The sequence below is a fragment of the Miscanthus floridulus genome, chromosome 9 (genome assembly GCF_019320115.1).
Source record: "Miscanthus floridulus cultivar M001 chromosome 9, ASM1932011v1, whole genome shotgun sequence".
NCBI classification, from domain to species: domain Eukaryota; kingdom Viridiplantae; phylum Streptophyta; class Magnoliopsida; order Poales; family Poaceae; genus Miscanthus; species Miscanthus floridulus.
The window spans coordinates 33,780,005-33,805,066 of NC_089588.1; the positions used below are offsets into that span (position 1 = coordinate 33,780,005).

Genomic DNA, 25,062 nt, shown 5'->3' on the forward strand with positions numbered 1-25,062 from the left:
GCGTGCTGACGACGACGACGACGTGAGGCAGGCCGGGGCGGTGTCGGTGCGTGATGTTGTGATCCTATGTACCATGTGAACCATGTAGTCATTCATCATATGAGAAAATTCTATGTTAATAATGTAAGTATAAGTCATTATGAAATGTAAGTATATGTGTCTTATTGCTCATATAACCATTACTATTTCCGAAATGATAAGAATTTATTTTCTTCTTCTATAGGCGATCTCTGATGCTATGATATAAAGTTTGAAGATAGTCTTCCCGGAAAAAAATATGTAATGCTCATATTACTTTAGCAACATTAATATATTATATCTGTATATTCAAAGTTCACAAATGAAGAAACATTGAAGTTTTCCTTCATTTGTCTGTAGCCATGCATGCAAGTCCAACAAAAACTGCTAACATCATCACATGTGATATTTTTGATAAACTAAAAAACGCTTAGTTTACAAACTGGGTATCAAAATTGAGTTCCTATTTGACCATTATATATCCTACAACAAATCCTTCAAAAAAAAGACCCTACATGAATATATTTGGATAAAATTTCGTTAACAAACATTGATCTATGAAGATAGAAAAAATTCTTCTATTGAAACTGCATCTTGAAATAATGGCATATCATATAGTGATGAATATATGGCGGTTGATGGGCTGGATCATTTTCAGCTTTAGTGACAACGACAATGGTTGCCATCCTGAGGAGTTTGTAACGAAAGTTCATTAGCGGATGGTTCGTAGCGTTGTTTCCAAATAATATATAGCGTGTTTATTATACAAGCCATGGATTTACATCGATCTAATTAATTTCTAAAGTAATTTCATTGGTGGTCCTTAATTATACTTGTCATGAGTTCAGGTCCCAGTGATCTTAAAATGTATTTTTGTACCATAAAATGCAGTTTTTGACACTCTAATTAAACTTGCTAATTTATCCATATAATATCCAAATATTCAAAACTTGCCTTAAGATATGTTTTTATTTAAAATCATTTAGAGTTCCAAATATTCATTTTTAGTTTGTAGATTTTGTGATTCAAAATTTGGAATTTTCAATCGACCTCGACCGTTGACATGGCTTACACCAAAGTTGTAGTTTTCGACGTGATCTATAACTCGGCAGTGGAGGGCTCGGACGAATGTACAAAGAGATCGACGAATATATCACCTCGATCAAGCTCGGCAGTGTACTGGAGGGCCTCGGGCACGGTGGGGCAACGCGCGGTGGAGGGCCTCGGGCGCGGAGGAGGGCGCGGTGGAGGGCCACGGGCAAGCGCGGAGGAGGGGCACGGGCGCGCGCGGTGGAGGCCGCACGAGGAAGAAGACGGCGGCGCCGGTGTCACGGAAGGCGAACGGACGCGGCGCGAGGAAGAAGAGGGCGGCGGTGTTCGACGAGGAAGAAGACGAGCGGATCGATCTGCGCCAGGCGCTGGAGGTTATATAGCAGAGAGAATTACTCCCGGTGCCAGCCACCAACCGGGCGTAAAAACCCTTTACTCCCGGTGCGTATTACCAACCGGGAGTAAAGGTATACCTTTACTCCCGGTTGGTAACACGCACCGGGAGTAAAGGCTTTTTTTTTGGCGGGCCACGAAACTGTAGCCCACCTTTACTCCCGGGTGGGCTTCCCACCCGGGAGTAAAGGTGGCCTGCAGTTTCGTTTCCCGCCTGTTTTAAGCAATAGTCTTGTTAAATACAATAGAAATGCAATAGTTTTTATTAAATACATAGTAAATTAAATAAAAGGCATAAAATTATTTTGTTAAAAATATGAATTTTATTTTTGTTTATTGCACATAGGAAAAATCGATAACCTAACTTTTTTTATTTTTTGTTAGAATTATAAAACATAATGTAACTAATATTTATTATTTCGTTAATGCAAAAATGTAGTGTTTAATTAAAATTATTAAAATTATTGGTTTTGGACAGGAAATTTGTTTTCACATCATTTTAACGTTAATATTTTAATTTTTCATCACTCAGTATCCTAATTTACCTTTTTGAGAGAGAAATCCCACCAAATCAAACATTGATTTAATTTGAAACATGACATAATAAACATCTGAATTCACAATTATTACATAATATCTCAAACACACACTATATTAAATCACTATATCATCAAGTGGGCACAGTAGTGAACTTCTTCTTTACGTATGTCCCTTGGTTATGATCGCTTCGTAACCATGGAGTGTCCTCATCATTTACCAAGATGCTAGGGTCTTTGTTCACTTTGAAGGGCGGAATTCGGTCATCCTTTTCATATTCTTCTGACATGTCCGACTTGTCCTCAATTCCCACGATGACTCTTTTCCCTGAAAGAACTATGTGGCGCTTTGGCTCTTTGGTTGAGTCATTATCGTTTTTCCCTCTTTTTGGTTTGGTAGACATATCATTGACATAGAACACCTGATTCACATCCTTGGCAAGGACGAATGGTTCGTCTTTGTACCCAATATTACTAAGGTCTATTGTTGTCATTCCATACTCGTTGTCTACTATTACTCCGCCTCCGGTTACCTTGACCCATTGGCACTTGAACAATGGGATCTTCAAAGTAGGTGCATATTCTAGTTCCCATATTTCATCTATGCGTCCATAATATGTCTGCTTATTCCCATTCGGGTCTGTGGCATCTATGCGGACACCACTATTTTGGTTGGTACTCCTTTTATCTTGGGCTACTGTGTAGAATATGTTCCCATTTATCTCGTACCCTTTGTATGTGACGATATGCCATGATGGTTGCATAGCCAATAAATACAGTTGCTCATGGATGCTCTCATCACCTTGACATTTTTTTCGCAACCAACCGCCGAAAGTTTCCATGTGCTTATGCGTAATCCAAGCTTCAGTCTTCCCTGGAAACTCGGATCGTAAGAGATCCTTGTGTGTCTCAATATACGGATCTACCAAAGAGGAGTTCTGTAGAACTGTGTAGTGCGCTTTATTGAAATAATCATCATCCGTACCAATATATGTTTTCCTCCCTAGTGTCCCCTTTCCGCTTAGTCTCCCCTCATGTCTCGATTCAGGAACACCAATCGAGTCAAGGTCGGGAATAAAGTCAACACAGAACTCAATGACCTCTTCTGTTCCATAGCCCTTGGCGATGCTTCCTTCTGGGCGAGCACGGTTGTGAACATATTTCTTCAGGACTCCCATGAATCTCTCTAAGGGGAACATGTTGTGTAGGAACACAGGACCGAGAGTGAAAATCTCCTTGACTAGGTGAACTAGGAGGTGTGTCATAATATCAAAGAAGGAAGGAGGGAACACTAACTCAAAGCTGACGAGACATTGAACCACATCATTCTGTAGTTTAGCTAGATCAGTTGGATCAATTGCCTTCTGAGAAATTGCATTGAGGAATGCATATAGCTTTACGGTGGCTAGACGTACATTTGGAGGTAGAATTCCTCTTAATGCAACTGGAAGTAATTGCGTCATGAGAACGTGACAGTCATGGGACTTTAAGTTACAGAATTTCTTCTCTGGCACATTTATAATACCCTTTATATTCGAGGAGAATCCAGATGGTACCTTGATGTTGTTTAAGCATTCAAACATGATTTCCTTCTCCTCTTTGCTTAGAGTGTAGCTAGCAGGACGTAAGTAATGGCATCCATCATCTGTCTTCTCTGGATGTAGGTTGTTTCTTTCTCTCAAACAACGTAGGTCCTGTCGTGCTTCAAATGTGTCCTTAGGCTTTCCATACACACCCATAAAGCCTAGCAGGTTCACACAAAGATTCTTCGTCAGGTGCATCACGTCGATCGAGCTACGGACCTCCAGGACTTGCCAATAGGGTAGGTCCCAAAATATGGACTTTTTCTTCCACATGGGTGCGTGACCGTTAGCGTCTTTCGGAATAGGTTGGCTTCCATGTCCTTTTCCAAAGACGACTTTCACATCATTGACCATATTGAGTACATCCTCACCGGTTCGGTTGCGAGGCTTGGTCAGGTGGTCTGCCTTCCCTTTAAAATGCTTACCTTTCTTTCTTACGGGGTGATTTGCAGGAAGAAATCGACGATGGCCAAGGTACACGACCTTTCGACATTTTTTCAAGAATACACCTCTAATATCACCGAAGCAGTGTGTGTATGCATTATATCCCTTGTTTGACTGTCCTGAAAGATTACTTAGAGCAGGCCAATCATTGATTGTTACGAACAACAATGCTCGCAGATCAAAGTGTTCCTGTTTGTACTCATCCCACACACGTACACCTTCTTTATTCCACAAAATGAGAAGTTCGTCAATAAGTGGTCTCAGGTACACATCGATGTCATTGCCAGGTTGCTTCGGGCCTTGGATGAGCACAGGCATCATAATGAACTTCCGCTTCATGCATAACTAAGGAGGAATGTTGTAGATACTTAGAGTAACAGGCCAAGTGCTATGACTACTGTTCTGCTCTCCAAAAGGATTGATACCATCTGTACTTAAAGCAAACCTTAAGTTTCTTGCGTCATTTGCAAACTCCGGGAATTCTCTGTCGATTGCTCTCCACTGGGACCCATCAGCAGGGTGTCTCAACATATTGTCTACCTTACGGTCTTCTTTGTGCCATCGTAACAATTTTGCATGTTCTTTGTTTCTGAACAGACGTTTCAAGCGTGGTATTATAGGAGCATACCACATAACCTTGGCAGGGATTTTCTTACGCGGACGTTCGCCCTCAACATCACCAGGGTCATCTCGCCTGATCTTATACCGCGACGCATGGCATACCGGGCATGCATCCAATTTCTCGTACTCTTTGCCACGGTATAGGATGCAGTCATTAGGACATGCATGTATCTTCTCTATTTCTAGCCCCATAGGACAGACAACTTGTTTTGCTTCGTAGGTAGTGGCGGGCAATTCATTGTACTTCGGAAGCATCTTCTTTTGGATTTTTAGTAACTCTCCAAATCCCTTGTCAGATACACCATTCTTTGCCTTCCATTGCAGCAATTCTAGTGTGGTTCCCAATTTTTTCTGCCCTGCATCACAAGTTGGGTACAACAATTTCTTGTGATCTTCTAGCTTCCGCTCGAACTTGATCTTCTCCTTTTCACTTTCACATTCTCTTTGTGCATCACGAATGACCTGACAAAGATCATCAGCCGGCTCATCTTCTGCGGCTACCTCTTCTTCAGCTTCTCCCATTGCAGTATCATTGAAGCACGCACCATCAGGAATAATATCATTGTCGTCCCATTGTTCTTCTTCACCTTCTTCCATTACAACACCGGTTTCTCCATGCTTTGCCCAACAAATATAGTTTGGCATGAAACCCGACTTGAACAAGTGTGAATGAAGAGTCCTTGAGCAAGGATATTCCACCGTATTCTTACATATGGCACATGGGCAGCACATGAAACCGTCACGTTTGTTTGCCTCGGCCGCACGTAACAAAGAATGCACGTCGTCAATGAACTCTTGGGAGCGGCGATCAGCATTATACATCCAATAACGGCTCATCTGCATTACATGACATAAATATCATATTAAAACCTAGATCATAATTAATTATTTATACAACATGCGTGCCACCACAAAAGATACAAATTTATGAAAGCATCGCTACAATGTAGACAATCCCAACTACCACTAAAAGAACTAAAGCTAAAATACATTTCAGGAGCACAAGGATTTCGCGACCAATCTCAACTAAAACAGACAGATCCCCCGATTGTGCAACATCTTTGGGCTTCTTCGGCTGGATCACTGCCTCATTAGCCGCCGTATCTGCCTGTTGTGCAAGATATTTTTGCACAAGTTCAACATACTCTTCCTCCCAGTAGAAGCCTGAACATCGTCCACTGCCATCCCACTGAAATTAAAACAAAAAATTAGAACTTTAATCACAACCATCATGAAAATAGGTATAAACTAACCATAATCATTAAATACGATAAAATAACTCACATTGCGATCCGGACACTTGTAGAAGATACGATCCTTGTTGGGACCCTCCTTCTTCACTCGGTACTCCATCACAATCTTCGTCTCATCACGACACTTGCCGCATGGAATGAGAGGAAGGCCCGGCCTAAGTCGCTTTGGAAACCCATGAGAGGCCGAGGACCCGGAAGCAGTTGCCATCTACTCTCTATACTCATTTTTTAATACACTATAAATTTCTCCTTTTATAAACAAATAAAATTAACAAACTATAAAATTATCTAGATCTCTAAACAATGATATTTTTAATGGTCATTGTGTTCTCGTCTTTTACTGCGGCAGGTAAGTAATTCATATGATATTTCCGCAAATTAACAGAAGAATGGGAATGTACACACATAACAGACTACTACGTTTAGGTACGGTGATTGACAGACTACTGCGACGATATCGGGACATGTGAATAAATAACCATCCGTACTAGTTGACCTTGCTTACGTGATCAGCTCGGCGAGCATGTCTCCACCGGACGGCACCGTACTTGGTCAAGGAAGAGCTCCGATTCTACGAGGAAGGGAACACGGTCTTCCACGACCGTTGTCGCTCTCCCTCGTAGAATCAAAGCTCCTCCTTGACGTCCGTTACCGCTCGGCAGAGAACATCCTCGCCGACCTGAACACGGTCCGCAAGTTCAACTAGTAAGGATTTGCTATAATTTTCTAACTATTTTCTAACTTTATATTTATATATACTACGTTTAGGTACGGTGATTGACAGACTACTGCGACGATATCGGGACATGTGAATAAATAACCATCCGTACTAGTTGACCTTGCTTACATGATCAGCTCGGCGAGCATTTCTCCACCGAACGACACCGTACTTGGTCAAGGAAGAGCTCCGATTCTACGAGGAAGGGAACACGGTCTTCCACGACCGTTGTCGCTCTCCCTCGTAGAATCAAAGCTCCTCCTTGACGTCCGTTACCGCTCGGTAGAGAACATCCTCGCCGACCTGAACACGGTCCACAAGTTCAACTAGTAAGGATTTGCTATAATTTTCTAACTATTTTCTAACTTTATATTTATATATACTTTAACCTTCTTTCATGTAAATATACAAGCTTGAAGTGATTTTGAGCTCAAATTGCTTACAAATGAAAAAAACCACAATAAAGAACCATAAATATATATAGTGAACAAAACGGCATAAGATAATGGTAAAAAATGAGAGTATGAGATTGGTAACCTTTACAACTGAAGAATCGACGGAGGAATCGAAGAAATCGACGGAGGAATCGAAGAATGGATGGAGGAACAATGGAGGGAGGGAGGACGCAAGAACACTACTGCAGTGAGCTTCAAAATGTGCTGAGCTCGGGCTCGGGGCCGGGAGGAAGGAGGAGACGGCCGATTTATAAAGGGAGAACATTTAGTCCCGGTTGATGGATCCAACCGGGACTAAAGGTAACTTTCCAACCCCGGGCGCCGCCACGGCCCGGGAGTAGACCTTTACTCCCGGTTGGAGCCACCAACCGGGAGTAAAAGTATACCTTTAGTCCCGGTTGGTGGCTCCAACCGGGACTAAAGGTCCCTGCCACCTCTGTCTGGCGCAGTAGCCGTTGGGCAGGGACCTTTAGTCCCGGTTGAAGCCTCCAACCGGGACTAAAGGTATTTCTAGTCCCGGGGGCAAAAAATTCCGGGACTAGAGCCCATTTTGGTCGAGGATCAAAGGTCTGTTCTCTACTAGTGCTTCCTCCCTCCCTCTCTCCCATGGAGCCTCTGCGGTGGGTCCGGCCAGCGGCGCTTCTAGCACCAGTGTGGGCGGATCCGGCTCCCCCATGCCCGGATCTATCGTCCCCATCCTGAGCAGGCGACCCCCTCCCCCTTCTCTAGCTCTTCATGCTTTTCTATGCTAGCTCTGGCGACTTTGGGGTGGCCGGTGGCAGATCTGGCCCTCCCTGGCCTAGATCCACAGTCTTTCCCGCCGACTCCGGCGACCTTGGTCATATGGCGGCTGTGGCGTATTGGTTTCGGCGCCATGGAGCGCGGTGCCAGTGGCACCAGTAGCAGGGGCGGGCATCTGCGCGTCCTACCTGTGGGACTGCCTGTCCCCCTATGCTCCTTGATGTCACTGTGTCCCCCTGCTCGAAGGCGTCCATGGCCTACTCCTCGAAGGGCTTCAGCACGGCGTCATCGAAGTGCGCCAGCCAGGGCGATGAGCCAGCGTTCCACGATGAGATGAGGCGCATAGCGCAGGTGTCGCTGCTAATGCGGCACGAGTGAGTCATGGGGGCGGGACCTGCCGTCCTCATGTGGTGGTGGCTGATGCTTCTACCCCGGTCATGGTCTGCCTCCCCCGTGTGGCGGCGGCTGTCGCAGCTACCCCTATCGTCGCGTCACAGAGACCTCGCTGAACAGGTCTGTTGCCCATGGCGTCATTGTCATGGGCTCCTTTACCTGTGCACGCCTCCCGCCATTGCGGTTGAGCCCAAGAACAACTCCTTGTGTGGCAGCGACCTGTAGGCCCCCTCCATCCTAGCATGGACGTTTGCCGGTGTGAGCCTCCCACCATCATGGGCGAGTCCGATAGCGGCTTCACGCGGTGTGGCAGCGACCGGCACCCATCCTCTGTCCAGGCTTGGACGCTTTGCTGGTGTGCGCCTACAACCGTTGCGGGTGAGTTCGAGGACGGCTCTGCGAGGTGTGGCGACGGCTGGCACCCTCCTCCGTCCAAGCACCTACCAATGCACGCCTCCCACCATCGCGGGTGAGTCCTGGAATGGCTCCGCGAGGTATGGCAGCTACCGGCACCCCCCTCCGTCCAGGTGCGGAAGCTTGCCGGTGCGTGCCTCCCACCGTCGCGGGCGAGTTCGACAAACGGCTCCGCGCGGGGTGGCGGAAGCCGGCACCCCCCCTCCGTCCAGGCATGATCGACTACCGGTGCGCGTCCCCCACTGCTATAGGCAAGTGCGTTGACCGGCATCCCCCCGCTGTCCAGGTGCGAACGCTAGCCGAAGCACGCCTCCCACTTTCGTGGGCGAGTCCACAACGGCTCTGCGCGGTGTGGTGGCTATTGGCACCCCCCCTCCATCTGACGCGGATGCTCGCCGGTGCCTGCACCTCCCCCATCATGGGTGGGCCAAAGGGAGCACTGATAAAGGTTCTGGGCGAAAGCTCAGCTCATATCAGTCTGGGCCAGCGACAAATATCTCCTATTTATGAAGGCATCATTGAAGAACCTCTTGCTGCTACTTCTCCATGGTTGGCCCGTTCAACTCCTCGGCGCAAGGCTCGGGCGAAAGCTTTGCCAAGCTCCTGCGTTGCTTTGCTAGCGATGATTAAGTTGCGGTGTCATCCACCTCCCTAGAGACATCGTCGAAGAGTTCCTATGCCTGGGTGTTATAGTTTTTCTTACTCTCTTTTTGGTGTATTTGTGGACTTGCCACAATCAGCCTTTATGCTGGGGCTGTTGTACAGGGTTTTTGCCTTGTTCCCTAGAAATAAGGCTGTCGATGATAAATCAATACTTTTCATGCGGGGAATCTCTCCCCTCCACAGTTGGCTTTCGGGAAAAAAAACCCTGTCACAATTTTAATTGCTGGCTGGCAGAGCACCTAGCCCAGCTCCGTGCCACCCTCCATGACCCACATTCTAATCTCATCTTGAATTTTAAGGAACAACCGCTGCACTGAAAAGAAAAGAAATCGAGCATCTGTTAAGCAATATGATCATATGACAAGAAAAGAAAATTCCTGACTGTATATGTCAGGAATATTATTTGTGTCGATTTTTAGGCCTTTTTTTCTGACGGTGTTTTGTTATCAGGGGAAAATTCTTGCACGTACCAGTAGTGTCAATCTTGTGTGTGTAGGTGTACCCATCGTTTTAGCCAATAATAAAGCATGGAACGAATGCATCGCAGCACCCCAAATGGCAGCTTCCGAGTGATGATGAGTGCTAGAGCAGGTTGTTTGGTCTCCGGTGCCAATCTACACTAAAATAGAACAATGCAAACAATTCTGGCCCCGTTCGCCAGGAAAACTAACGCCATTAAAATTAATGACTCACAGATCTTCTCTATAGGCTTCACCACGATCCAACCGACACAGTCACTTCAACAAGGCTTCAACGCTCCTTCCATAATCTCCCTACATCAATCACGCGCTCCCGGCAATACGTACCGCCGTCGCTCGCGCGTGCCCCTTCCCTCACGCCGGTGGTGGCATGGGAGACACCCTCCCTCTGCCTCGAATCTGATGGTGCTAGGGCCACTCCCCCCTGGCCAGCAACATAGCGCTTGGTCCCCTCCTACTCCCTGCCGGCAGTGGCGCACGCAACCCCCTCCACCCCTGCCGGCGGCGCTAATCCTTGGACATGGTGCCAATGGCGGCTCCGGTGTGGCTGCCAATTTTTACTTCCCTAAAATGATTCGATTACAAACAGAGAATCAACAACGTCTCAGCACTTTGTATTATAGTTGTCCATCTCTACTCTCTCGTCCTAAAATAAGTGATGTTTTTTTTTACTTTCAGACATCTTGTTTGACGGATCGCCTTATTTAAAATTCTTATATAAATATTATGTATTTTGTTATGACTTATTTTTTTTTATTAGAGATACTTTAATAATGATTGATTTATTTTATTATTTATTCAAAAATTTTAAATAAGACGAACGGTCAAACAAGATGTCTAAAAGTAAAAAAATGTTACTTATTTTGGGACGAGAGAGTAGAGAATGGACAACTATAATACAAAGTGCTGAGACGTTGTTGATTCTCTGTTTGTAATCGAATCATTTTGGGTGCGACGCGCGGAAGACAGGCCGTGGACGGTGCTCGCAGATCAGGCCGCGAATGGTCGCGACGGGCGACGAATACCCGTGCGCGGACTCCATCGGACGAAGCGCGTACGACGAAGGTGGATCCCCAGGCTGCAGCCAGCGCCGGTGCCCTCCCCATCTTCCTCCATCATCAGCCGCCCGCCGCCTGTCCATCCTCCAGTCGCCGCTCTAGGCTGGGCCACGGACGACACCGCGCTGCCCTGCTCACCTGGCTGTGGTTCCACCCTACCCCGTCACCGCGTCGCCCCGCCCCCCTGCTGCCGGCTGCGCGGGTCCATCACCGCTCGTCCAGATCTAGCAGTCATCACGGACATCTCCAGGTGTTTTTTCTCCTTTCTGATTTCAATGTTAGATGGATGGGACATCTGATGGCTGCTGCATATGGTTCAAAGAAAGCTTGCTTTTCCTTGCTCGCCCTGTCATAGTTTCAGTTCGTCACTAATTGCCCGTTCGATCTCCATTCTCAAGAAGTACTGATTAGTGTTCATTTTGCTATAGCCTATAGACATCTATAGTGAGAAAAACTCCATGGGTTGCACACTTGCACTGATAGGGGTTGCACACTCGCACTGAATATCAGTCTTCAGATGAAGGAAACACAAATTCTTAATTCTTGACAACAATCATTTGGTTGGAGAAATACCAGTATATTTTCAGCACTCAGAGGACTTACAAATTTGTAAGAGCATTCTGAATGTTATAAGCAAATGTATGTATAATTTAATCTTGAAGATGGTCAGGGGAGCATTTTATAAGTCACAAAAAGGTCCAATGCCTTATGGCAAAGAGTACAAGCGTAGCTATGTACTGGAGATGACTAATATTTTTTTTTGCCGAGTGGCAAGGAGCTTGACTGTTAACTATATGCTAGGATAACTTACTAATTTGTTCTTTACAAGTTGTTTTATTCTGACGATGTTGTAATGATCCATTCAACTTATGTTAAGCTGCAAGAACCACCATATAATTTGAAGAAAAAAAAACATCATTTGAACTCAGTTGTGCATGTGCTTATCTGCAATATTGTCTACTTGCAATGTTTGACATCATTGTTTATATATGTCTAGCTCAGTTATAGATCATTCTTCACTTTAGATTATTGACAATCTCTTTTTTATACAGCATGGCAGCAGCTTTTGGTTGAGGGGCTCAATTCTGTATGTTCTGCGTACCTCCAAAGTTGCATTAGTAAGGTGAATTCCTTTCTATAGATCTTTTTTTGAACAGGTGCCTTTTGGTTGAGGGGCTCTATTTCGTTGTATCTATCTCACTATTTACTTCAATTTTCAAGAAACATGTTGTCTTTTTTATTTTCTGAGGACATTTTTTCCCTTGGATTTCTACCCCAGTTTTCCAGAACAGCGATGAGGACTTGAAACCCTGGTGGAAAGGGCTACCCACGGAAACAAAATGACATGACATTAGTTTGTGTTTTAAGTCATTTCACTTTGTTAAAATATGTTTAATTCTTAATTTTATAAGATCTTTTTACTTGGACATAGTATCAATTGTCCATTCAGATAGCAACATTGATTTTTTTTGTAAGAATCAACTTCATGGGTATGCTCTTCTTTTCTGTCCACTAGCTTGTGCTGATGAGAATTTCAATGAAATAAGCACGATCTGCAACTTTGTATTATTAATTGATTAGTTTTTTTTATGTCAATTGATTAGTTTGTTAGTTACATATGTCTTTTGAAAGTTGTTCATAAAGTCAATTAGCTTGTGTCCCCTAGCGTTAGCACAAACAAATATACTGGTAATAAAAAAATGGCTGAAATAATAATATATTAATTTGTCGATAATTAAACACAGTAACTTAATCTCACACAGTAACTTAATCTCACACAATATAAATAAATAATTAAATGTGATCTATTTTTGTGCTTTAAATAAGTCGGCTCACTGTCTCAACAGTCTGGCGCGTCCAGTGGCAGGCCGTGTTATGTGCAGGGCGTTCGGACCCGAGCAAACCGCCGGCAATTCTTTTCTATGTTATATCAGTGGGCCACATCATAAAGTTCGGCCGCTTAATTTCTCAACTCCAGCTCGTATAAGTACATGCATAATAATACGATGATGTCATGGTTTGCTGCGTATTAAAAAAATCTATAGTTTACAAATTAAACATTCAAATTAAATTTCGATTGCACCGTTGCATTTCTTGTAATAAATCCTTCAAAACAAGTCCCCAAATGAATATATTTAGATAAAATTTTATTATCGAACATTTTTCTGATGAAGGGAGAACATTTTCTTTTATTGAATAGAGACGATGTTCTAAGTTCAGCGAACAATGTTCCGTCTTCGTAAGAAAAATGTTTTCGGTTCAAGAGAATAGTATTCTAGATTAGGAGAATAAATTATAGGTTAATGCATTATAATATTTGTGAAAATAATATATGTATTTACTATCTTGTGTAAACTTGAGGCCAACAACAATAAATGTTTTGAACTATGCAAGGGTATATTTTAATAAAAAGCATCACATCAACACTAACTAAACAACAAAGTAATCATCACTAGTAGAGAACAAACTTTTGGTTTTAGGCTTGAGTCCTGGTCATTTTTTGGCCTAGGACTAAAGATAGGATTAGTCCCGGTTGGAGACCCTAATCGGAATTAAAGTTCCCTATCCAACGGCTATAGTCGTAGGCTTTTGCAGGAGGGGACCTTTAGTCCCGGTTGGTAGCTCAAATTGGAACTAAAGGTTATCCTCTAGTCCCGGTTGGAGCCACCAGCCGTGACTAAAGCTTAATCCCGGTTGGTGGCTTCAACCGAGAATAGAAGTGCACCTGTAGTCCGGGTTTGAACCACAAACCGGGACTACATGTCCCGGGCTATATACTCCCTTCCTCCTTCCCCAGCCCGAGTCATTTGAAGCTCTCTGTTTCTTGCTCGTCTCCTCTATTCTTGCTCGTCGCCGGCCGCCATTTCAAGATTTCATTCGATTCCTCCATGCATTCTTCGGTTCTAAAGGTTACCAACTTCATCCTCTCATGTTTTATCACTAACATAGCTCATTTCGTGGTCTAGAAATAGAAAAATTTGTGGTTTTCTACATTGGGAATAATGGTGCATATTTTTGATTTATATGCCATTTAAGCTTGAAATCACTTGATAGTTTGCATATGTAGATGAAGGAATCTTATAGTAGCTCATCAAAACTAGTATTCACCTTTCATTGCCTCATTTCATGGTTTAGAAATAGAGAAATTTAAGGTTTTTTACATTAGAAAGAATGGTGGATTTTTTTTGGATTTAAACACCATTTGAGCTCAAACTCACTCGATAGTTTGCAAATGTAGTTGAAGAAAGCTTAAAGTAGCTGATCAAAATTAAATGAGTATCCACCTTTCTTAGTATATAGCTCATTTAAGTTTATAGTTCACAAAATGAGAAATTTATAGTAGTTGATGAAAATGAGTATAGAGAGTCGTAGATGGCAACTGCTTCTGGGTCCTCATCCTCGCAAGGGGTCCCTAAACGACTGAGGCTGGACCTCTATCTCATTGCGTGTGGCAAGTATGGAAAGAAGACTATGAGGGAGTATAGGGTGACAAAGGAGGGTGTCAACCAAGGGCACATCTTCTACACGTGTCCGGATCGCGAAGTGAGTTATTTTTTTTGTCATGTTTTGTTATGGTTTGTAGCCATTTTTCGTGATGATTTTGATTAAAGTTCTTAATTTGTTATTGTAATTTCAGTGGGATGGCACTGGATCATGTGACAGTTGGTACTAGGAGGAAAAGTATGTTGTGCACGTCCAAAAATCTCTTGCAAAAGGAGACTGAGGTGGCTGATGAGAGTGCACCTGTGTATGATGAGGCAGTGAAGCAGTAGAAGAATGATCTGTCTGTTTTAGTTGGAATTGGTCGCCAAATCCTTATTCTGCTAAAGTGCATTGTAGGTTTAGTTTATTTAGTGCTATTTGGGATTGTCTACATTGTATCAAGGCTTTAATAAATTAATGTTCGAGAGTGAAACAACTATGTGGTATAGGATATTAATTAATCATGTTGATTGATGGATATTTTGGATCTTTTAATTAACTACTAATCATGCATGTTGTATAATATGGGTTATTATAAGTTTTTGATATGGTGTACGTCATGTAATGCAGATGAACCGGCAATGGATGTATAACGCTGACAGCCGTTCCCTAGAGTTCATGAGAGGCGTACATGATTTCTTAAATGTGACCAAGGCAAACACACAGAATGGTTTCATGTGCTGCCCATGTGTTCTATGTAAGAATGAGAAGGATTATTCATGCTCAAGGATCCTTCACGAACACCTATTTACGTCGGGTTTCATGTCAAACTATATTTGTTGGACTAAGCATAAAGAAAGAGGTGTTATAATGGAAGAAGATGAAGAAGAAGACGGTGATGATGACAACATTATTATTCATGGGTTTGATGAATACGATGCCTTTGATGATACTACAATGGGGGAAGCTAAAGAAGAGGTAACAATTGAACAAGAGGGAGCGGCACAAGATGAGCCCGCTAATGATCTTTGTCAGGCCATCCGTGATGCATAGAGAGAATGTGAAAGTGAAAAGAAGAAGATCAAGTTCAAGCGCATGCTAGAGGATCACAAGAAATTGCTATACCCAACTTGCGAAGAGGGGCAAAAAAAAGTTGGGTACCACACTGGAATGGCTGCAATGGAAGGCAAAGAATGGTGTATACGACAAGGGATTTGGGGAGTTACTGACTATCGCAAAGAAGATGCTTCTGAAGGCAAACGAATTGTCTGCCACTACATACAAAGCAAAACAGGCCGTCTGCCCTCTAGGAATAGAAATCCAGAACATACATGCATGTCCTAATGACTGCATCCTCTACCGCCGCGAGTACAAAAATTTGGATGCATGCCCGGTATGCAAGGCATCCCGTATAAGATCAGGCGAGATGACCCTGGTGATGTTGAGGACGATGGTGAACGTCCTAGGAATAGAATCCCTACCAAGGTGATGTGGTATGCTCCTATAATACCACGCTTGAAACGTTTGTTCTAAAACAAAGAGCATGCAAAGTTGCTGCGATGGCACAAAGAAGAACGTAAGGTAAACAATATGTTGAGACACCCTATTGATGGGTCCTAGCGGAGAGCAACCGACAGAGAATTCCCAAAGTTTGCAGATGACGGAAGAAACTTAAGGTTTGCTTTAAGTACGGATGGCATGAATCCTTTCGGGGAGCAAAGCAGCAGTCATAGCACTTGGCCTGTTACTCTATGTATCTACAACCTTCCTCCATGGTTGTGCATGAAGCGAAAGTTCATTATGATGTCAGTGCTCATCCATGGCCCGAAGCAACCTAGCAACAACATTGATGTGTACCTAAGGCCATTAGTTGAGGAACTTCTACTTTTGTAGAACAGCACAGGTGCACGTGTGTGGGATGAGTACAAACAGGAACACTTTGACCTGCGAGCCTTGTTGTTTGTAACAATCAATGATTGGCCTATTCGTAGTAATCTTTTAGGAGAGTCAAACAAGGGATATAATGCATGCACTTGATGACATGGAAAGTATATTTTTGAAAAATGTCAAAAGGTCATGTACATGGGCCATCGTCGATTTCTTCCATTGAATCAGCCCTAAGAAAGATAGGTAAGCATTTTAAAGGTAAAGGTAGAGCACCGAACAAAGCCTGACAACCATAGTGGTAAGGATGTATTCAATATGATCAAGGATGTACAAGTAGTCTTTGGGAAGGGACCTTGCAGCCAACCTATTCCGAATGATGCTAATGAACACACACCCATGTGGAAGAAGAAGTCCATATTTTAGGAGCTACCCTACTGGCAAGTCCTAGAGGTCCGCAACGTGATCGACGTGATGCACCTAATGAAGAATCTTTGTGTGAACCTGCTAGGCTTCATGGGTGTGTATGGGAAGGCTAAGGACACATTAGAAACAAGACAAGACCTGCAGTGTTTGAAAGAATAAGAGAACCTGCATCTAGAGATGTAGATGATGGACACCATTACTTAAGTCCTGCCAGCTACACTCTTAGCAAAGAAGAGATGGAAAGCATGTTTGAATGCCTAAGTAGCATCAAGGTCCGATTTGACTTCTCCTCAAATGTAAAGGGGATAATAAATATGGCAGAGAAGAAATTCCTAAACTTAAAGTCTCATTACTGCCACGTGCTTATGACGCAATTGCTTCCGGTTGCCTTGAGAGGCATTCTAGCTCCAAATGTACGATTAGCCACTGTGAAACTATGTGCATTCCTCAATGCAATTTCTAAGAAGGCAACCAGTCCAGTGCATCTAGCAAAGCTACAGAATGACGTGGTCCATTGTCTTGTCAGCTTTGAGTTTGTGTTCCCACCATCCTTGTTTAATATTATGACGTACCTCCTAGTTCACTTGGTCAAAGAGATTAGTATTCTTGGTCCTGTGTTTATACACAACATGTTCCCCTTTGAGAGGTTCATGGGAGTCCTAAAGAAATATGTTCACAACCATACTCGGCCAGAAGGAAGCATCGCCAAGGGCTACGGAACAGAGGATGTCATTGAGTTCTACATTGATTTTATTCCTGACCTCAACTCGATTGGTGTTCCTAAATCACGACATGAGGGGAGACTAAGTGGAAAGGGAATACTAGGGAAGAAAGCATATATGGGCAAGGAGGACAATTATTTTGTAAAGCACACTACACAGTTCTGCAAAACTCCTCCTTGCTGGATCTATATATCGACATATACAAGGATATTGTACGATCCGAATTCCCGGAGAAGACTAAAGCCTGGATTACGCGTTGGCACATGGAAACTTTTGGCGTATGTTGCAAAAACAATGTTAGGGTGATGAGAGTTTGGATGAGCAACTATACTTATTGTTTAGGGAACCATCTTGGCATATCTTGATATTGAAAGGGTATGAGATAAGTGGCAATACATTTTACACGATAGCCCAAGATAAAAGGAGCACCAAACAAAACAGTGGTGTCCGCATAGATGCCACAAACTCAAATGAGAATAAGGAAACATATTATGGCCGCATAGAGGAGATATGAGAACTAGACTATGGACCTTATTTTAAGGTCCCTTTGTTTTGGTGCCAATGGGTGAAGGTGACTGGAGGTGGGGTAATAGTGGACCATTAGTATGGAATGACAACAGTGGACCTCAACAATCTTGGTACAGAGACGAACCATTCGTCTTAGCCAAGGATGTCAATCAGGTGTTCTATGTGAAGGAGATGTCCGCCAAACCGAAGAAAGAGAAAAACAACGTCTCAGACAATGAGTCAAAGCGCCACATAGTTCTTTTAGGGAGAAAAACATCGTGGGAATCGAGGACAGGTCTGACATGTCAGAAGATTATGAAAAAAATGACGGAATTCTGCCCTTGACAGTGAACAGCGACCCAAGCATCCTGCTAAATGATGAGGACACTCCATGGTTACGGCGCGATCATAACTAAGGGACATACGGCAAGAAGAAGTTCATTGTTGTTCCAGCTTGATATGGTGATGTATCAGACCTATTATGTAATAATTGTGATTTTATATTTTTCTATCGTGTTTTCATATTTTCTACGGTTAAAATGAATTTTCTGCTTGACGGTGGATTTCCTGTGGAGAATGTGCGGTGAAAAACCAAATAATCAACGTTGATAAGACGTGAAAACTAATATCCTATCGAAAAGCAATAGTTTTAATGATTTTAATTAAGTAGTACATTTCTACATGGTCAAAATTATGATTATTACTTACACTATGTTAAATATTTATATGGTAAAACAAAAGAGTTTAGGTTACAGATTTTTCTTGTGTACAATAATGCAAAACTAGGTCTAGGAATTTTTTTTGTAAATTTTTGGCTAATATTTTATTTACTAGGCAATTAACAACTCTCTCCATATTTATATAAAAGAAATATATAAAAAAGGAAAAACTTCTGGAAACTAGCCGGAAGCCAAACTGCAGCCCACCTTTACTGCCAGGTGGATCAACCTCCTGGGACTAAAAATGGGCTACGTTTTTGTGGCCCGCCAAAATCACCTTTACTCCCATGCCGTGGCTGCACCTGGGACTAAAGGTTAGACCTTTAGTCCCAGTTGTAATCATCACCTGGGACTAAAGGACCTTTAGTCCCGGGCCGTGGCTTCACCCGGGACTAAAGGTCGCCCCTATATACCGCCTCCTCTTCTTCTCCCCTCCATCGTCGCTCGTTCTTCGTTCGAGAGCCACCACACCGCCGCCACCCATCATAGCCTCTAGCACTGCCTCCACGTGCGTGCACCCCTCTCACTATCTCCATCGGTGGCCCGGCTCACATCTCTTCTATTTGTGCATGGCACCTAGCTCTGGATCTGCCACCGTCGTCCTCGTCCTTGCCCAGATCTGATCTGGATCCACTGTCGTCGTCGATCCTCGTCCTCTTCATTGCTGGCTCCATGCGCACGCCTTGTCATCACCTCGAGCACCGCCTCGTCATGCGTGTGCTTCTCGTGCCTATCTCCACACGCGCCTCGTCTCTTTGGCCAGCCGGCAGCCCACGCGCGCGCCTCGTCGTTTGTCCCTCATCCTCGCCATAGTGTGTCATCGTCATCACCTCCATCACTGCCTCATCATGCACGTGATCTATGTCCCCGGCTCCACGCACACGCATGCCTCACCACGCGCTCGTCCCCCTCACCGGAGCGCGTCTTTCTATTCATCATATCCAACACCGCCTACTCTTCGTGCCATCCTCATCCTTGTCCTCGCCGAAACCGCGCCACCGTCATCCTCGACGCGCGCCGTCCAGAGAACGATCGATCTCGCCCCCATTCTGTACATGTAAGCTAGCTAGTGTGTGCATATGTGTGTGTATGAGTGTGTGTGTGTGATGTATGTGTGCATAATTTTTTTTTTGCCTAGAAAAAATATAGAAAAATAGAAAAATGCAGTAGTGTACTATAATATATATATATATAGAAAAAATGTTGAGTGTGTATATATATACAGTATTACAATATATAAAATTAAACAATATTAGTAGTAGAAAATAATATTGAAGAAATATATTTGAATCTTCATAATTGAAAAGATTATATTTGAATTTTGATATATTGACATTATTAGTGTGACATGAATTTTGATATATTTATATACACGTACCATTGTTGATATATATATCCGCTAATATCCTGAGCTCCACTCCATACCATAACCCGGCCGAGAGCTTCGCTCCAAACCCTTATTATATCCTGATCGAGGTCCGCGCATGCAAACCCTAACCAGATCAAGCTCGACGTAAATAATATAACACCTGAAGTCTATAGTTATTTAAGTTTAAGCCACTGACTCGATCCATTTGCATATGCATGACTACTGTGTGGTTTTTATTTATATATGGTTGTGGTAATTAAGAGACGGCCGAGCCGCAAGACGACTACGACTAGAATGAGGCCATGATGAACATTATCAATGCCGGCACTCAATATGGCCCCAACTAGAATGAGGCCGACCCGACGGATTTTGATGATGGCACTCAAAACTTACTAAATTTTGAAGATAAGCAAGAACTTCTTGTGCAAGAAAATCCCGTGCAAGAAAATGCTAGCGAGGTATATTAGTTAATAATCTTGCATCTCTTATATATGAAATTGAATACAATTCCATTAATTTGTATATACATATATTACTGAATATTTGTGTTTCTAGGTACGTAGCTCTCTAGATCGACGTCGACGTCGACAAAAAGTAGTAAAAGTCTATGCGGCCCGACAAAACCGTTGGAGGGCCGTTACATAATCACAGAAGTCGACCACAATACCGGCGAACCATTCCTGCTAGCAAAGAATGAAAAGAAATTCATAAACCACCGAGGGGTTCTTGTTAGGGACAAGCTCTCGATCAGCATCCATGAATGGAAAATGAAGAAGGATGATCATAACATCAGTTTTATCTCTGAGTGAGACAAGGACCTTCTTTGGGCTTTAGTCACTGCACATTTCCAGCTACCAGGAGGTGAAGATTTAAAAAAACTAGTTAAAAGTTGGGCTCTCAAGAAGATGGCCACACAGTTCTAGACCTGGAAGAAGAAGTTGTACACTAAATTTGTCAAGAAGAATCTGACTCCAGCTTTCAGTGATAATAGCCCGTACAAAAAGTTGAGGGATGACTAGCGTGAATTTGTGAGGTACATGACCTCAGAAGAGGGTGAGGCACGGGTGAGAAGGAACCAACAGAATCCACGACAAAAGGTATACCATCATAAAACAGGATCATGTGGCTACAGGAGTGCCATTCCTAGGTGGTAAACAATAGAGGGAGACTTGCTTGCCAAAGGGATCCCACCATTTTCAATAGATTGGGCCGAACGCTCTAAGAATTGGTTTTTCACACATGGGGGATCACTGGACCTAGAGACTGGGGAGCCAGTTGTTGGTGGGCAAATCAGAACATCAAGATGAAGACTTTTTGATATTATAGATGGTTCTGCCAGTGGTGCCTTTGAGCCCAACCGAGAGAAGGATGAGCTGACGTACGCTCTCCAAACTTCTAAACACCCTAGGCGAACACGAGACAAAAGGGTTGATTTCATGGCGGCATGGCTTCCCTAAGGATGCCGCTACGTACAGAAGCCACCAGCGAAGAAAGGATGAGGAGGCAAAGTGGATCCGCAGGTTAGAGGAGGTGGTGCTTTGATCGTAGGAGCGAGAACTAAACATGGATGCGATAATACAAGAGGAAATCAGACGGTAAGTGGCACTACAATTGAGTAGCCAAAGGCAATCAACATCAGACCATCAAGTCAATGTTAGCCCCCCTTAGCTTTAGCAGTTGTGCTTCCACTAAGCTCCCAAATCAAGATGACGCATTGCAGCACTTCCCCATGGATGATATCACTTAGAAGATGACACCATGTGAGCTGCACATTCCCATGGGGAATAGCACAGTTGTGGTGGCACATGGTATTGTTTCTCATGTGGATCCTACCAAGGCACCAACAAGCCATGGGAGGTGCCTCTTGACTTTCTTGGAGGTGATGGGGAGAAGACCATAGGACAAGCAGAGCATTCATTCGTTGTATGGCGCAAGCGCTACATCATTATTCCCGGTGCGGCGGCTAGGGTATTGTCGCCTCCTCCTCAACTACCTCATGAAAGGTGCGAATGAAAGTGAATGAAATAGTTTTTTAATAATCATTCTCAATTATTGGTTTCTCACATAATAACCATTTACTCCCAATCATTTTTGTACTCACAGGTCTCCCAACCCAAGTCTAGTTCTTCCATCCCCTGATGATCATCAGAGTGCTTTGGATTATGATGATGTGTTCCATGGCACGGCTGCATCTCCATCTACATCTCCTCCAAGGTGGTCTCCCCCTCCTCCGCCTCCCACGCCGCAGAGCCATAAGAGGCCCTCGCCACCGGTGAAGTCCCCAGTGAAGAAGAAAGCCAGCCATCGTAAAACAAAGCCCCTTCCAGAGAAGCTGACTTACGAGAAGTGTGAAGAGGAATCAAAAGCAGCGACATAAAAAGATTTGGATAACTAGCGGCAAAGTTTAGTAGAATCAAGAGCAAAGAGGAAGGAACTTATGAAAAACCTGCCAAAGCCATAGTACATAGCTCGACAAGAACTAAGGAAAAAAAATCTTTGAACGCAAGAAAAAGTAGCGTGATGCACGTAAGCCCTCGCCATTATTGGACTATGAACGCTCTCTCGATAAGTCATATAAGACATCTAAGAAAGAGAAGAGAGCAGGGAAAGATGTTGCATAGCTCGGGCAGCAATCTTTGCAATCTATCGACCCACTAGTTGTTGAGGATGATTGTAAAAATGCACAAGGTGGTCCAATAGATAGGGAGAAACTCAAAAACTTCATGGACACAACAAGTCTCACACTAGAACAACTCATGGGGGGAGCATCGATACCAACAACCAAGTTTGATCTATTCCGGACCTATAAGTATGGCAGGAGTCTTGTCAACCCTACTAACTAGCCAACACTGGGTACGCAAATATTCTTGTTAAACAAGTGGTACTTAGATGCGTTATACTTGGATGAGGCATGGCTTCTTGTCAGAGTTAGACCAGAGCATTACTTCAATGACTATGACGTTATACATATTGAGTTCAATAAATTACACCAACTATTACACCAGGACGCTCTTGACAAGTCTCTCCTCAGCTGCTAGCATCTATAAGTGATTCTTTCTACAATTTAAGTAACTTACATGTTACTTCATTGTCTATATATTGTTATCCTCACACTATATATATATTCTTTTGTACTATATATATGCAGATATGAGATGCTAAAACTAAAGAAAAAATAGATGACTGATGTTGGTTTCATGGATCCGAATCGCACATTCAAGGACACGGTTACTCCATATGATAGATGGCGACCTCAAGTGGAGAAGAATATGTTCAACTTCTTAGATAATCAACATGACAAGACACTGATACTCTTCCCTTACAACATCGAGTGTTAATGTCTTGTGCACAATTTATTTTGCTTATTCCATGTTGACTATAGTTAATGAGTTATGCATGCGTATAAACATGCAGCTTTCATTGGATACTACTGGTCATCGATATGCCCAGGACTCGTGTAAAAATCTTTGACTCAGTGACAAAACCCCGAGAAGATTACCAAGATATGATAGATATTCTCCCGTGGTAATTTCGGTCTCGCACACTATATACTCTCTTATGCCATTTTATTGATATAACTCCATTTATTTATTTTCTTAGGCAGTGTTTGGGCTACATTCACTCGGAGATACCATAATGGTAATTGGATCATCCCTCTAGATGTAGTCCAATACCGAGTAAGCATTAGCTAGGTCATCGCATCTTTATTTAGTTCCACTCATTATTACCATACTTCATTGGTTGATGATGAATCTTTTTCTCATAAAGTGGTGTCTGCAGTAGGGATCGAGGAATAACTTATGTGGATACTATGTTTGCAAGCTCCTCATACAGTACTCAATGAAAACAAGTGAAGAGATCCTCGAGGTACATAAAAATATACACAATTTATTTATTACAATTGTGATATATATAATCATATACATTCATACTTTTCCTTTCATTCGAATTGAAGCATGAATGGAGGAAGGAAGATGTCCTGCGAGCTGACCAAATCAAAGCAATTCAAGAGAGATTGTCAGGATTTCTTATGGATGAGGTCATAGATTCCAAAGGCACGTACTACTATGACAAAAGAAATATTACCTAGTAGCCATAGGACGACTGAAGATATGGTTGAATGAAATACCAAGGACATGAGTACAAGCTTTTGGTGACTTTATTATGTACATGTTCCATGCATGTACAACCTCTTTAAATATTTGTTTATATATAGTTTCATACATTTTAGTGTGTTATTTATGTATAATGCCCGAACGGAACCTTATACGTATATGTGGACGTATACTAGCAGCGTAGAATTCGTATATGAAAAGCTAATTGAAACCAAGAAGAATTGAATTGAAAAGAAACCATAAAAGAAAAAGAAAAGAAATAGAAAAAAAGAACCTTTAGTACCGGTTGGAAACACCAATCGGGACTAAACGTGTCAGCCCCGGGGCAAGGTCTTAGGGCGCATTTAGTCCTGGTTGGTAATAACAACCTGTACTAAAGGTGCACTTTCAGTCCCGGTTCCCAGAACTAGGACTAAAGGGGCCCTTTAGTCCCGGATTTGCAATCCCGGTGGGGAAACCAGGACCAAAGGGGGTTTTCCAACTGGAACTAGTGCTCTGTCCTGCACTAATGCATGGAACACCAAGTATGTCAACATACCATAATACTATAGTGTTTTGGTATATCAAGTAAATCACACAAATGTAGAGGACACATCACAAATGTATATACATGTAGCCATGTGGCCCCATAAACAAATTAACATCCCAATGAAAAATAAATACATGCGTTGCATACAAAAAATAAAACACAGAACATGAAAAAAAAGAAATCAAATAATTAACTAAAGTAAAGTAAGAAAAAACAAAGGGAAATAAGAAAATAGCAAATGCTATGAATATGTAGATATAAATTAATTAAAATTTATGTAAATAGAAAGTAAACTAATAGAAGTTGAGCAAAATATAGAAAACAATCCATGTAATTGAAGAAAATAAAAGAGAATAGCACATGACTACTATTTGAACAAACTAAAATATATCAACATAACGTCTCACAAGTACTATATGAATACTCAGTAATCGTGAAACATTTCATTTATAATATGTCAACATTCTAAAAATATATCGTAGAACATGATATGTATATTCGTGAACATCATGTGTATATCATGGGATATAGGAAACAGAATCAAAACAT

At 42.8% G+C, this 25,062-nt stretch overlaps 1 long non-coding RNA gene across 1 annotated transcript; it reads left to right on the forward strand.

Moving 5' to 3' along the window:
* The first annotated feature begins 10,726 nt into the window (after positions 1 to 10,726).
* On the forward strand, positions 10,727 to 12,349 carry LOC136481701 (uncharacterized). The gene is made up of 3 exons (XR_010764820.1): positions 10,727 to 11,069; positions 11,872 to 11,942; positions 12,099 to 12,349. It is a non-coding gene; the product is annotated as an uncharacterized lncRNA (long non-coding RNA).
* Positions 12,350 to 25,062: the final 12,713 nt, after the last annotated feature.